Genomic DNA, 13,474 nt, shown 5'->3' with positions numbered 1-13,474 from the left:
ACTATAGCATTCCAATCTCCCATTATTATTGTATTGTCTCTGTCTTTAAAGCTGCTCCAGATTTCTTCTATTTCTTCATTGCTATGTTGTGATGTTGGCATGTAGACCATTATAATATTGAGGTTTACTGGTTCATTTTGAATGCTTATTGCCATGATTCTGTCACTATAGTTCATTATTGTAGTGATTAACTTTCCAACTTTTTTATGAAGCATTATTGCAACACCTGACTCGCCCTTCTTTTGTCCTGAATATATTATCCGAAATTCTCCACTCCAGAAATCACCCTGCCCCTCCCATCTCGTCTCACTAATGCCCAGAATGTCTATTTCAAGTCTTTCCATTTCTTTTTTCACATTTTCTATTTTACCTGGTTCTAGCAGTGTTCTTGCATTCCATGTTCCAATACTCAGCTTATTTCTTGTCTTCATTTTTGAATAAGTACTAGGATTTTGTTGGCTGTCAACCCGGCTGAGAAGCCCGGTTACTTCTCCTGCCAGACATGACTCCTTCAGTGAAGGCTCCATTGCCAATCTAGATTTCATTTTTAACTTCCATTGCTGCTTTTACTTGGGAATGTAATATGGTGGTTTCCCCTTTCCTCCCACATCGCAGTATTGTAACATGTATGCTACAGGAGGTTAATACAAGTAGCGCTGCTGCTGCCTACTACTATAATTATTAGTGGTTAGTTGAAAGAGGAGGAAACACCCCTAGCCCTCGAGTACTCTAATAGCTTCAGGGAGAATGGAGGACCTCCTCCTGGGGTTAGTAAGCAAGAAAAGAGACAAAGTTTTAAGTAAAGAATCCTCATTAGGAACAATGTTAGTATGAGGATAGAAGCAGGAAGTGGAAGAGTTAGAGAAAAGTATGACCAAAAGCTTTGAAATAGATCATACTTAGCTCTGGGACCCCAGGTTAGCCATGCACGGGCATGTGGCCTATATATATATATATATATATATATATAATTTTTTTTTTTTTTTTTTTTTTTTGTTGTTATTCTGGGTGTTGAAGCTTATACATTGATTGTTACTCATTGTTTTAGAAAATTGCAATATAGAAGATGTAATTAATAATCATTCATTACGAATTCAACTATTTCACCAAATTTAAGTTATCAGGAGAACAATATACTTACAGATATGAGCAAGCAAATACCACTTGAGCAGGTGAGATTAGAAAGTAGAAACAAGATGCCTACACTTCTAAATTTTGTCACCTGTTGGGCTTGATTGAGTGTTCTTAGCCAATGGGTTGATTATTTGTGGATGAGTTTCCCAGGTGAGAAGTAGTTTAATAATAGCAGTTTAAGATGCCTTCTGGGAACTAAAGTTGAACAGCGAAAAGTTAGCCACAAAAAAAAAAAAAAAAAAAAAAAAAAAAAAAAAAAAAAAAACAGCTGAACTGAAGATGGCCATCAGCAATGTGTAAGAGGTATAAAAGAAAATAAGTGGAATTGGCAAAAGAACTGGAGATGTACCATGTTGACATAACTGAGATCACTAAGAAGAACAAGACTAAAACATGTGTGACTTCTAATTATAAGATGTTATTTTCAGGAAAAAAGTGACCAGGTAAAGTAAAGAAAAGTATAGGTATAATGTTCAACACTAAATGCAAAAGTAAATTTCTTAAATGTCAAGCAATGTAGAGTGATAGGCAAATTTCAAAATGAGAAATTCAAAAATGAGACCTAGTTCTACTAAGGAAGAAGTAAAGGAGTTTTTCCAATCACTAGAGATGACAGTTGGCAAAAAAAAAAAAAAAACTTGTTGGGCATCTGAAAACCATATATACAGACACACACACAAAATAAAATAAGTCATCAACTAGGTCATTTTTAATACAAGGAGAATTATGAAATTTCATTTAATTTTGAGCAGGTTAAAAATATATTGAAAAGAAAAATGAAATCAGTCAAGTAAACTGTAGACTGAAATATACAAATATTTATTGAGAGAAAAAAAAAAAAGAAGCCTTGGATCTGAAGAAAATTTCAGCCAGCCAGGAAGGCATTTGGAATGATTTATTTCATAATTGGTCTATAACACTTCATCCCCTCATGCACATTGCATTGGTATTATATCATTTTGTTTTAATAAATGTTTGAGTGTCATCTAATAAAAATGTTTATTGTAATATGCCTGAAACCTACAACATAATTTATATATATATATACTAGGTGTGGTTCTGTGCCTACAGCACCAACCCCCAAGTTCAGGGCTGGTAAGCCGGTTCTCCATTGTTTTGAAACGTCCAACAAATTGTCTCATGAAGGCAAACACATTGTTGGATGTGAAACGTTTCAAATTTCGGCTTAACCCAGCTCAAAACAATGAAGAGATAAAACGTGACATAAAAACGTTTCAAATTTCGGCTTATCTTTATATATATATATATATATATATATATATATATATATATTCATATTTATATATACTGACTATAACCGAGACTAGAATAACAATTAAATTAATTCAAAATGCAACATGTTTCATCGGATTGTCTGACTTCTTCAGGCGTGGGAACATAGAAAGCAAATAAACACTACAAGAAACATCTTATCACTATACAAACGACTATTATAAAATTCAATTAGTTTTGAACTGTAGCTACAGTCTGTGTTGAAGTTCTATTAAGCAGCTGCGTGCATCTGATTTCATGAGTGTGCCAATATTGGATAGCAGAGCTGAAAGAGTCTAGTAGATTATAGCTAAGGTTATTTATGTGATGAGGGTCCATAACAATTTTCTTAGACTCGACTATGTGGCGCTCCACCTCGTCACGGCATATATGAAGGTTTTGAAGTTGTTGTCCAGTTTATGTCATGTTGACGGCCTTCATCATTTGTGTTTACTGAAAACAGTACATGGCTTGACAGGGCACTTGCTCTAGTTCTTTTGTAGGCAATGTCCCTCTGGTGTTCTTCCAGACGGAGGATGGATTTTTCAGTTTGGCCATAGGATTGCTTCCCGCAGTCACGTGATTTTTTACACGTAATTGTAGATGGTTGTCAGCTTGCTTAAAATCAATCTTAGTTTAGGAAAAAAACCTGTTTCTCTTCTCTTCCTAAACTAAGATCGATTTTAAGCAAATACAAACAAGCTCACAACCATCTACAATTCCCAGGAGTGTACAAAATCACATGTGACTGCGTTACTATGGCCAAACTGAAAAATCCATCCTCCTACATCTGGAAGAACACCAGAGGGACATTGCCTACAAAAGAACTAGAGCAAGTGTCCTGTCAAGCCACATACTGTTTTCAGTAAACACAAATGATGAAGGCTGTCAACATGAGATAAACTGGACAACAACCTCAAACCTTCATATATGGCGTGATGAGGTGGAGCGCCACATAGTCGAGTCTAAGGAAATTGTTATGGACCCTCATCACATAAATGATAACCTCAGCTATAATCTACCAGACTCTTTCAGCTCTGATATTGGCACACTTGTGAAATCAGATGCACACAGCTGATTAACAATAGAACTTCAATACAGACTGTAGCTACAGTTCAAAACTAACTGAATTTTATAATAGTCATTTGTATAGTCACAAGGTGTCTTATAGTGTTTATTTGCTTTCTATGTTCCCACGCCTGAAGAAGTCAGACAATCCGATGAAACATGTTGTGTTTTGAATAAATTTAATTGTTATTCTAGTCTCAGTTATAGTCAGTATATATAAATATGAACATATCCCAATACCGAGTTAATACTACAAATTGCTATATATATATATATATAATAAAATAAGTTTAATGAGTATATATATATATACATATATATATATATATATATATATACATAAAATAAGTATATATATATATACACACACACACACACACACACACACACATACAGTGGAACCCCGGATGTCAAACTTAATTCATTACCGAAGGCTGTTCGGAAACCGAATTGTTAGAACACTGAAACCATTTTCCCATAAGAATTAATGTAAAATGGATTAATCTGTTCCCAAACCCCAGATTATTGTTTAAACCTTTACAGCAGTACTTCATGCATAAGATCATGTACAAACATAATGAAAATGCATAAAATCTTACATAAAAAGAATAAACCCAATAAATAGATAAAATATAGGCGAAAATTGATCGCCTCTTTATTTTTGAGTATTGTATAGGTCGCTGATTTCGCCATACCGAACTGCATTGCAAGATCTGAGACATGAATGCTATTTTCATGTTTGGATATGATTTCTTTTGTCATCTCTATCGTGGTTCTAACCACTTTTCTTTTCACTTTGCTGCTATCACTATTCTTCTGCGGCCCCATAGTGGCTTAGTTAATAATTTATGGAGAAAAAAAAACCACAAAGAAAATCGAGACAACTTACTGCATCTTTGTTCAATAACGGTAACATAAAGGAGATTATTCAGTGTACTATCTGCGAAATGTATGCGTTGCGGAGAGCGGTTGGGGTATGGTTAGATGATGATTAAAGTGTGTTTCAGGTCGTGAGTGTGGTATTTTTGTCAAATTTAAGAATGTAGAAAATAGCGATATAAGAAATTGCGAGGTTGTACCAGAGAGCTGTGAGGGCGTGAATGTAGAAAGTGTGAATGAAGGTATTGATACAGAGCAAATTAATGGTTTAACAGATAATAAAAAAAGATGAGATAGATGCAATGAGTGAGATCGCGCTTTTGAGCAGAGCGATACATAGAGAAAAGAGGCAGCTGGAGCGTATGCACAAATGTCTACTGAGTGTGCCAGCCAATAAAAAAAAGTATAATAGGAAAAAAAGAGTATGATTGTGAACATAAACAAAATGAAGGAGCGAGTGCTGTGTGTAGATTCGTTAGTACGAGGTGTGAAAGTAGAAAATTTGACAAAATCGTACCAACCTGGTGCGACCATTAAGGACGTAAGTGAGTATTAAGGAGCAAAAGCAAAGAGTGAAAGAAATGATAGTTGTGGCAGGTACGAATGATTTCAAAGGAGATAAAATGGAACTGATAGAGGACCTGAATGAATTGTTTGAGGTAGCAAAAGAAAAGAGTGAGAGAGTTAGGATGGTTAGTCTTTTTTTTCAGCAGTATGACAGTGAAGAATTTAGGAGTGGGGCCATAATTGCAAATTACTTTATGCGTGGTTTATGCATGACGAGTGGTGTGGAGTGAGTTTGATGGGCGAAAGGATCTATATAAGATTGACGGTTTGCATTTGAGTGGATTCGGTGTAAGGAGACTTGCAAAAGTGTTGTTGAATGAAGTGGATGTGCAGAATCAGGGAAACTAGATTTATTAAGGAGTGGGGGAAGTAGATATAAAGACCTTAGGGAGGCAGTTGAGTATATGAATGAGTATAATATGCCCGAGCGAATAAAAACAACAAATCAGAATGGGATGGTTATTATAAGGCATCAAGGTAGGAATGGGGCCAACGGAGGTCTGAAATTCATGTATACTAATGCTAGGAGTATTAGGAACAAGAAGGAAGAATTTTTGGCCTTGGTTGGCACTTCCAGACCACAGGTTATTTGCATTAGTGAAACATGACTGACTGTAGATGATATAGCTAGTGGGATTAAATGTGAGGGGTATAGTGCGTTCAGGAATGACAAGGAGAATAAAATGGGGGGAGGATTATTATTGATGATAGCTGATGAGCTGCAGCCAAGGAGAATAGAAGTTGAATTGCAGGATAGAGAAAAGAGCACGTTTGAGGCCATTTGGTGTGAGGTTGAGGCTAGCAGAACAAAATATACAATTGGGTGCTGCTATAGACCAGGTGATGGAAAAGATGGTGAGATAGTATGCATAAGCAAATAGAAGAAATGAGTGGAAGGAGGATAATTATTATGGGAGATTTCAACTATTGTAGTATTGATTGGAGGGAGGAGAGGACACATGGGAGGAAAGAATTGGATTTTATGTGGTTATTAAGGGATATCTGCGACAGCATGTAATCGAAAATACTAGGGGGTCAGAGAGTGCTTGACCTAGTAATTGCATCTGATGATCTGACTCTAACGAATATGACCATATTGCCACCAATTGGTGAGAGTGATCATAGGGTCTTAACTTGGAAGTGGCTAAAAGTGTGGAATTTACAATTCCACACCTTTAGACAGCGTACATGTGGAATTATCGGCTTGGTAAGTATAACAAGCTTAGGAGTTTGGTTCAGTGCCATGGCATGTAAAACTGCAAGGGCTGGATGTTGATAGTGCATGGGAGGCAGTTAAGAAGTGTTTGCAGGAGGCAATGGCTGACTGTATACCTAGAGTCCGAATAATAAATCAAGTACGGATTAAATGGATGAATAACACCATTGAGCTTGAGCTGTAAAAAAAAGAAACAACTGTGGAGGGAATTTAAGGAGAGAGGTGACCTACAGGTACATGAATGGTATAAAGCCCAGGCCAGAAGGGTAACAAGTGTGGTAAGAAAAGCAAAAGCGGATTATGAAAGAACATTAGCCATGCACGTTAAAGAGAATCCCAAACAGTTTTTTTGATATGTTGCAAGTAAAAGAAAAAATGTATATGGTAGAATGATTTTAAAAATGCCGACGGTAGGGAGGTAACTGAATCAGTTGATATAGTAGAATTACTGAGTGAGCACTTTGCAAGAGTATATCATCCAGGTGGTGACATTGCAGAAATGGAAGAACCAATAGCTTATATGGGAATTGTGGTGAATGAAGTGGAGGTGAATAGTTTATTACAAAACATCAATGTCAATTCATCTGCGGGATTGGATAGTATACCAGCTCGTGTCGTACGAGAAGCGGCTAAAGAACTGTCAGTGTCTTTGACCATTTTGTTTAATTTGAGTCTCGGGTCTGGGTTAGTCCCAAGGGGATGGAAAGAGCGGAAAATAGTTCCACTGCATAAAGGAGGTTCCAAGACTGCTGTGGAAAATTACAATTCCTGATATGCCGATCAGCATATCAGGAATTGCTGTCAATATCTTGGAGAAAATAGTCAAGAAAAAAATACAGGATTGGAGAGTTGAAAATGGGATACTGTATTGGGGACAACACGGTTTTGTGAAGGGTGGATCATGCCTCAGTAACCTGCTCACGTTTTATAACACAGTGACCAGTGAACTGGATAAGGGTAATGGGTTTACGGTGATCCAACTGGACCTTGCTAAGGCCTTTGACAGGATACCACATGGAATTCTAATCAGTAAACTGCAGCATATGGGGATGGATATAGGATTGGTGAGATGGATAGGAGGGTGGTTGATGGAGAGATATCAGAGAGTGGTTTATTCAGGAGTAGAGTCCTAAAGACAGCCTGTAACTAGTGGTGTGCCGCAGGGTTCTGTTCTTGGACCACTACTTTTCAATTTGTTCATTAACGATATAAGAAAGGATCTGAGAGGAAGTGTTCACTTGTTTACTGATGATGCAAAGTTGGGCAGAGAATTGTGAGTGCACAGGATGTCAAAATTTTGCAGGATGATTTGGATAGTTTGGAGGACTGGGCTAAGGAAAATGGATGTTAATTTAATGTGGCAAAGTGTAAGGTTATGCATTTTGGAGTGAAAAGATTAGCAGCAGTATATCACATTGGTGGAACCGTACTCCAGGAGATTGATGAGGCCAGGGATTTGGGAGTGTTGGTGGATAGGGAGTTGAAGTTTAGGGGGCACAGTGCAAAAGTGGCTAAATCAGCTCATCAAATCACTTGGTTGCTGAAAAATACTTTAACAATCAGAGACAAACGGGTTATTGTTCCTCTGTATCGAGCCTTGATAAGACCCCCATCTAGACTACTGTGCCCAGATATGGGCGCCAGGGTTTCTTCTCGATGGGGAGGAGGTGGAGAGGATCCAGAGACGAGTGACCAAGATAATTGCAGGACTATGGAATGAACCTTATGAGAACAGGTTGAAGATTTGTGGGCTGCAGAAATTTGTTGATAGGCGAAAAAGGGGTGATACGATTGCGACATTCAAATTACTGAAGGCTTTCTATAAGATTAATTCAGAAGATATTTTTGAGAATAGGACTGGTAGTGGGAGGACTAGGGGGCCATCCATGGAAGCTTGGTAATAGTGTGGTTAGCATGGGTGTTAGAGCTAGGTTTTTTTACTTGGAGAGTGGTAAATGAGTGGAACAGGCTGCCAGAGTCTGTTGTGGGTGCTATGACTGTGAATGAGTTCAAGGTGAAGTATGATAGATACTGTATGAATGTTGAATAGTTGTTCTTGACATGATGTTTTTGGCCTGACTCGGTGAGTCTAAGGACTCCTTGGAGCTGCCCGTAATAATAATAATAATAAAATTTGAGCAGGTGCCTGCACTGAACGAAGGCTGCCGCGTAACTGACGCTTTTCTGCCTTACAGCTCAGCACGTGGAACACGTGATTGCCGTTTGCCTGTTCGGGAACCAAGGAGTTTTTTGTTCGGAAAATATGTTTGGGAACCGAATTGTTCGAGAACAGAGGCATTCGACAACCGAGGTTCGGTTATATTCAGTTATTTATTATCGCAATGGATTCTCCTTCTTTTGAGATGCGTAGAAGTGTCGAAGGGTCTCGTATCTGTGGGCTTACTTTAGTAGATCCAACTCCCTAGCAAAGGGAGAGGCCTTTGCCCTGTTGTGGGTAGAAAAACACGTTGAATATTATCATTAGTTACATAAAATTAATTCATAGCACAAAATTTTGTATTAAATGAAAGCTGTTTTTATGTACGGTTGACCAGAATGGACTTTTTTCAACTGAAGGTGATTAGCCGACCTGATACTGGGGTTTTACTCCCGGAGCCTGCATACAGAAAAATCGGCTGAAAAATAGTAGTAGTTGTGGGAAGAGATGGCGCTGTGTGCGTGGATCATGATAGTAGATGATGTTTTGTAATTCTGTACAGTAGTTAGTGGAGTGGGGTGCACTCCCTTAATGATGTGTCCATCCTTTTTTTTTTTTTTTACAACAGTCAAGATCTTTTCATTGCAATATCTTTATTCCATTGTATAAAAGATAATGAAAGTAAGCAAGGAATAAATGAGAAATCGATTACAAGTGAAAATAAATTGAATAAAAAGAAAGCAAACATTGCTGACATTCTTGAAATACTTCCAAAACGTCATAAATTTAATAACTATTGGTCTATACTTTTTTGCCAATGAAAAAAAAAAAAAAAGTGCTTTTATCATTTTCATTATTAGTATATATATGATGTTAAATTTGAAATATATTTAAATAATATATTACAAACAATAAAGTTGTATTATTCCAGGTAAATCTTCAAACTTACTCATTTTTGCCTTTTATGTACTGTTTGTTATCTAACTGCGTCATTTAACTGCGACTTCGCTAGGATCAAAAACTTTGAATATTTTATCTTCGTCTAGCATGGTAACAAGTGCGAACATGCATCGAAATAAAAAATATCAAACAAGAAGCTCCTTAAATTAGCAATCTACAGATATGCCAATTTAACCATCACAAAATTTCTTGATGAATTAAACATATGGCTTTCTCCAACACAAGAAGATACCTCGGAATACCTGATAACAACATGTGAGATATAAACATAAACATAAATAACAACCCAACACAATATCTAGATTTTCTATCAGCATATAACAATACCCCACAAATACAGTAGAAACACGTGAAGAGATAGTCGAAAATACAAGTACCTCATCCTGTGCTGACCACATAAATATACAGGCCTCCATCCACAGCTATTTAACGGCCGTTATAATTTGTAAACTGGCAGATGTAGCGTATCTGCATACTGAACCAGAATCCTTAAAACCCACTCTGTAAGAAGATTCTTAAAACAATACAGAGATTTGCAAGACAATCAATGAAGATCGTCGATAGGCCATTGAACAAGTTTCCCAAGGGACGAATTTGTTATGGAGATCGTGCCAGCGAATTTTAACGGAAGATTTTCAAATGAAACGTGTCTGCGCTAATTATTGCCTCCTTTGCTCACCGAGGATAAAAAATCGTGTGAATGTTTTTCCTCCATATGACTTTTTTTTATTCCTATGCTTAAAGAAAACCAGGAAAGGGCAGCGATTCGTCGATTCGCTTTCGATGTGATGGAGTTGTTAAAATATTAAAGTAATTCAACTTTTCGAGGTCAGTGATAATTATTGATGTCGCATGTGGATAAAAACGTTGGAATCCCTTGGTACTTATTTAATTTCTTTCTGACTGACACATAAATTGGATTATTCATTCATAATAACTTCCTCCGTTTCAGCAGTTAAAATCGGAAGAAAAAAAACTTTAATAGGGTTTTCTGAACCCTTGAGGTCCTTCCTTTCTCATCCGTCCCAGGACGAGTTGAATCCTCCCTAATGAGGGGTTTAGGACGAATTAATGCAGCCGCTTCGTCACTCCTCTGCTACATCCCCTAAGCCTTAGGGAATGCAGCAAAGGAGTGATGAAGTGTGTGTGTGTGTGTGTGTGTGTGTGTGTGTGTGTGTGTGTGTGTGTGTGTGTGTGTGTGTGTGTGTGTGTGTGTGTGTGTGTGTGTGTGTGTGTGTTCACCAGGCCGGTTTGCCCTGTTCTGAGGGATGAAAAACCAGAGTTTCCGGATGAAAAACCTTCTACCTCCATACAAGACTGGCTAACTCACCTTTAGTCGAAAGAGACCAGATGAAGGTTCACATCATGGACAGGAATCGAACCCAAGGTCTTTCCTACCAAAGGGCCTCATCTCTGCCGACTAACCTTCAGAGGTTCGTCCATAACGTTCACATTGATCTAATCTGACACTTAGCCATGTGATCACCAAGCTTCGAATTTTTGAGTAACCACTTGATTGAAATCTTCACACAGTGTAAAACTAGAAGAAATTAAATATCCAAAACTTCTTCGCTTCGCGTGTTAGGCAATTATTTGCCTGTAACGTTTTAAGCGGTTTAAAAAATCTTCTATCCATCTACTCCTGGGTCTTCCTCTTGATAGATGTCCCTTTTGTTTATATTTCCAGACAATATTTGGCCATCTGTCCTCATTTATTCTTTCTACGTGGTTTTTCCAGTTCTTTCTATAGTTTGTGATGTCTTCTGTTATGTTAATTATTGATATTGTTTTCTTATTTCTTCATTTCTTATCTTGTCTATTCTTTTATACCCTGCGCACGGTTTTAGGAAGTTCATTTCTACAGCTCCCATTTGTCTTTTATCTCGTTCTCCCCCAAGTCCATGTTTCACTGCCATATTTCAGAATTGGTTTGACTATTATTTTATATAGTTTTATTTTAGGTTGTTGTTGACATCTGTTTATTGAAGTGTCTCTTCAAAAGTTCCAATGACTGTTAGGAATTGTGTTGAATTTTTTCTTGACAATTATTCATAAGACTATTACACTTTTTTTATAATCTTTGTCAAGTAGCTTTATTTTATCCTCAATCTTTTTCTATTGGCATCTTCAGGGAATTGGCGAAACATGTAGGAGGATAAAATAAAGCTACTTGACAAAGATTATAAAAAAAGTGTAATAGACTGTTAGGAATTTTTGCTTTATATATGCAATGTCGATTTCTCCATTGGAACTTATGTAATAGGCCTGTGTAGCTTAGTGGAAGTGCACTTGCGTCCTCTGCGCTTGGTCGCTTGAAGTCAGACTTAAGTTCAAGTCTAGTCGCCAACTGGAGGAACTTTTTTTCTAAGCCTTTCTTCGACCTATTCCCGAGTTAGTCGATCTCTGGCACGGGCAAGCTGGTTTTTTCCTCCCAGAAACTCAAGAAAATCGACCGTAGTACCCACATTATTTTAGACAGTAACATATCTTGTTAGGTTTAGGTACCGGGTGATGGCAGCATTTGTTTGCCAGCCTCTTCATTGCTGCTGCTGTAATTAGTGATAGACACGAGCCAGCTATTTCTGATTGGCTACAGGTGGAGATTGAACTGCCCACTCAGTCTCCAAAAGCTAGTAGGGTATAATGGCCTCGCGTACTCCATGTAAGGGAATAAAAGGCGTTAGGTGATTTATTTATGACTTATGCAATTTCCTAGATATTTAAATTTGTTCACTTGTTCGATTACTTTGTTGTGGATGACTCGTTTGCAACTTTTAATTTCTTTACCTTAAAATGATATTGATTTCGTTTTATTTACTGAGATTTTCATGTCATACTGTTCTATTGTTTTGTTTTGTTCAATATGTGAGATTTTTCTGTTAATGGCCTTCATTTTCAGTAAAAATACTTGACCATCAACATTATGGCTTGTTAATTCTTTATTTCCAATTTTAATTCCTATGATTTTGTTTTTCCTCAGCTCTCTTGAGATTTTTTCCACATATTGTTTATATTTTCCACACACACACACACACGTGTGTGTGTGTGTGTGTGTGTGTGTGTGTGTGTGTGTGTGTGTGTGTGTGTGTGTGTGTGTGTGTGTGTGTGTGTGTGTGTGTGTGTGTGTGTGTTAAAGATACCAAGCTATTTTAAGCCTGGTTTTACTCCATTTCCCAAGTAAACAAACAGACAAGTAAGTGAAGTTTGCGCCTACAAGTATTGCAAGTCTGGGTGACCCCACACGTAGTGCAAGTCAAGGCAACTCGTATATATATGTGTAGAAATTTTTTACCTTGGGTTATATGTTAAAGATACCAAGCTACTTTAAACCTGGTTTTACTTCATTTTCCAAGTAAGCAAACAGACAAGAAAGTCAAGTTTGTGCCTGCAAGTAGTGCAAGCCATAGGCAACTCGTGGTAAAGGTGGAATAAGCTCTGATCACTATTCTTAATATTTACCCTTAATGCAAAGCATAACTCCTTGAGGAGATGTATGATGCTATGTATTAAAGGCAAGGGGCCACTAACCAGACCGGTTTCTACCTTTATTGAGGTCTCATCAGTGGGAGCCAGGCTTAGAAATACCAAGGTTTAAGTAATACAGAGCTTATAAATATTCTACATCTATCTCTCATCCTGAGATTTTTATTTATTTAATAAGGTCAAAGCACCTTATGGTAACCTGTTTTGGTAAAATATGTTTCATCGGATTGTCCGACTTCTTCAGGCGTGGGAATATAGAAAGCAAGTAAACACTATAAGAAACATCGTATCACTATAAAACGACTATTATAAAATCAGTTAGCTTTGAACTGTTACTTCACATAAATAATAACCTCAGCTATAATCTAATGGACTCTTTCAGCTCTACTATCCGATATTGGCACACGCGTGAAATCAGACGCACGCAGCTGATTAACAATAGAACTTCAACACGGGCTGTAGCTAGTTCAAAGCTAACTGATTTTATAATAGTCGTTTTATAGTGATACGATGTTTCTTATAGTGTTTACTTGCTTTCTATGTTCCCACGCCTAAAGAAGTCGGACAATCCGATGAAACATGTTGCGTTTTGAATAAATTTAATTGTTATTCTAGTCTCGGTTATAGTCAGTATATATATATATATATATATATATATATATATATATATATATATATATATATATATATATATATATATATATGTGGCGATTAGTTTTTACTCGGTTGTTATACAT

The sequence above is a fragment of the Typopeltis vanoorti genome, chromosome 6 (assembly GCF_054136105.1).
Source record: "Typopeltis vanoorti isolate ZY-2024b chromosome 6, IOZ_Tvanoo_1.0, whole genome shotgun sequence".
Classification (NCBI taxonomy): domain Eukaryota; kingdom Metazoa; phylum Arthropoda; class Arachnida; order Uropygi; family Thelyphonidae; genus Typopeltis; species Typopeltis vanoorti.
Note: the sequence above shows the minus strand (reverse complement) of the source record.